Source organism: Corylus avellana, chromosome ca4 (assembly GCF_901000735.1).
Source record: "Corylus avellana chromosome ca4, CavTom2PMs-1.0".
NCBI lineage: Eukaryota > Viridiplantae > Streptophyta > Magnoliopsida > Fagales > Betulaceae > Corylus > Corylus avellana.
In genome coordinates, this window is record NC_081544.1 from 17,910,484 (window position 1) to 17,913,984 (window position 3,501).

The window sequence follows — 3,501 nt, forward strand, 5'->3', positions numbered from 1 at the left end:
CACACAATCTCACAAGAACACACTCACAAGAGGTTTCTAGGAGCCTGGGGGAGAGTTTGAACGAGAAAGGGGCGAGGGTAGGGTTAGTATTTATAGAGGAGAAAAGCTGGAGACACTCACCAATTCTTCTGAAAAGTAGCGGATATTTGGTACTATTGGGACGTACGTCCGATACTATTTACCCAACGGTCCAAAGGCAGTATTGTACGTCCAGGTATTATCCAGAGATTTTTTTAAAAGTAGCGTACGTCCGGTGGTCACCCATCGTACATCCTTGTACTATTTGCAGGCATACGTATGATGGTCCCCCCCACGTACGTCCTCTACTAACGATAGGAGCGTACGTTCGACAACCCTAGCGTACGTCCGGTCAGAAAGTCCAAAATACCAAAGTGCCCTTCTAGCTGTTCTTAGTGACCCAAAACCCAAATTAACCCTCTAACTAAGCTACCTAGGCTTAATTAATTATTTGGGTCACTATAAAGAAGTTCCTCTTCCTCCTCAAGAACTGATAAATGTTAAAATATTCATATTTTTAGCCCTTAACTTGCATGTTTTAATCCTTTGGTTTTAGTTAATTAGGGCATTTTGATTCATTTTCGTGTTTTTCATACTTTTGCAAGAAAATGAAGTAAATCTAGATGATTTGGGCTCAAAGAGAGAAGATGGAGAAAATTGGAGCTCCTTGACACTGCGATCAGTCACAGGGTACCTGCGATCGAGCGCAATACCCGAGAGGATCAAATACAAACCAGGCCAGGAGTGATCGAGCGCATGACAGAAGAAGGATTGATTGCAGACCTGCGATCGAGCGCACACGGGTTGCGATCGATCGCACCCGTGCACAGGAGACACATCAAGTGGCGGCCAGAATGTCTCTCTTTCCAAATTAGGGTTTTCCAACTCCCAATTGTAATAGGTTTTGAAACACTACGAAATCCCTAGGTTTACTACTTTGTCAAGGACTTCTAAAACCTATAAATAGACCCTTAAGCCTCTAGAATATGGACACTTTTGTAAAGAGAAGAATAGGAGCTCTTTAAGTCAAGTCTCGGGTTTATTCTTTTCTTTTCTTTTCTTTTCTTTATGAAGATGTTTAACATCAATTTTATGTGTAGCTAATTTAATTAGTGGTGCTTGATTGAAGCCCTAGTTATGTTTAGTTAATATTTCAATATTAGCGCCTTTGTGATGATCTTGTTGTGCTATTTAACTTGATTAATGCCTACTTGCATGAATTCCTCATATGTGTGTGCCTGATCAACATATGCATGTGGTATGGACTAGTTAGTTAAATCAATTCTGATGGCCGAGTCCTGGGTTTAACATAAGTAACAAAAGAATCCACACCGCGATTCTTGGGTTAATCAACATAGGGAACTGGGAGTATATGTCATGCCCTAGGCCTCATGTGTTTGTCGATTTTCATAGAGCATATGCTTTTCTAAGGAACAACTTAGTATACATCATGCTAAATCCCTTAGAAAAGAAAAGAGTTAGAGTATACGCCATGCCTAATTTGTTGCTTAGGGAAATCTATAGCCTTAGGAGTATACGCCATGCCCTTAGGTGGACAAACATTAGTTATGCATAACATGATCAAAGCATTGGCATATTGTTATATTAGCTAAATATAATTAGTGGTGGATATCAAAGCACTACCCTTTATTATCATCACTTAGACAATCAATCTTTGTTTTACTTAAGGAATTTATTTTTAAACAAAAATTCTGCAATCCTCGTGGGAATGATCATGTACTTGCATCATATACTACTATGTTGACCTTGTGCACTTGCAGATAAAACGTACAATTATTTACCTATTAATTTAGGTAAATATTTTGCACATCAACTTTTTGGCGCCGTTGCCGGGGATTATTTGATTTTGTTTGGAATTATTTTCCTTAGTTTATTTTTGTTTTAAATTTTTTCTGTTTTATAGTCTTTTCCGCAATTTCTGTGCGTCTGGAGGTGCGATTGATCGCCCAACCAGGGCGATCGAGCGCACCAATACGATCTAGCGCACCTCACGGTGCGGTCGATCGCACATCCAGAGAGCAGCACAGTATTGCGATAATTATAGATCTGATTTTTTTTTTCCTTTTGTTTTATGCAGGGTCAGTTGAGTTTGCATCTTCGTAAGTTTTATTTTTAATTTTGTTTTTATTTTCCTTTTTTTTTTTAATCTTTTTTTTTTTTTACCTTCACACGTGTGGGGCAGTATTCTGACACCCCATGAACCATGTTCTTTATGCCATGACTCTTATTACCATGTTAGAGAATGTCTTATAATGAGATAAATTTCTAACAAAATTAAGGGGCATAAGAACACATCGTTCTCTAGATCGAGGAACGATAACTATTTTGATTCCTGTAACCCAACATGGAGCCAATAGTCAAATTTCCCGTGGCAAGCTCAAGCCCTTAGAAATCATTCATATTCCTCTCAATCAGATCCACCACTACAAGATCAGATGGCTACCATGCAGAAGACATTAAATATACTTGTAAAATCCATGGCTACTCGGAACATCTCTTCTATTCAGCCAGCCACCCAACTCCAAGTATGTGCTACATGCTCTCGATTTGATCATTCTACTGAAACGTGTCCTTTGTCTGCAAATCAGGAGCAAGAGTCAAGGCTGAATAGACTGAAAGGTATGATACACACCCTAGTGACTTCTCAATAGCAGTTCATGACTTCTCAACAATAGTTCATGACCTCACAACAACAGTTCACGGCTGATCAAAAATAATTCAATACAAAGACTGACCAAGCCATTCAAAGATTGGAAGTACAAGTGGAAAAATTGGCCAGGGAGCTAAGGGCATCCCCCATCGACTGGCATCAACAATACCAAGAAGAAGAGTGTCAAAGTCAGTTGATGGAAAATCCCAATGGACAATACCTGGAGGAAAAGTGCACCTACTATCATGAGCAAGTTGTATTATTGAGGAGTGAAGAGGTGGCTGAAAATCAAGTGGAAGAGGGGAATGAGGAGCAAACTAAAGTTCTAGAGGAGCTACATCGGGAAAAAGAAGAGAGCACTAAGATTTTTTCACCATTAGCTCTCATTCCTGAAACACCAAGAGGCCAAGATAGAAATCTGTTAGAGCTACCACATGAGCAAATTGAGGACATCAAGATAGAGAAGCTCCCTGAGTTTTCTTCTTACTTTATCCCAGTTCATGATTCCCCACCGGATGAGCAACTGTTTGAGAAAACTCAAAGTGGTCTTCCCCATTCTAGAAACACTCAGAATCACCTTGCAGTAGAAAAGATTCATTCCCTTTAGTGCAAGAGAAGAAAAGACTGGTGCTTTAAGTTTAAAGCGCCACAATCTGGCTGAAGACGTTAAACTTAGTGCTCATAGGAGGCACCCCATAGCATATCCTTTTGTTTTGATTTGTTTTCCTTTGTGTTTTATTTTACTTTGGTGTTTTAGTGTTTTAAGTCTTTTGTCATGTTTTTACATTCTGTTACTGCGATTGATCGCAACC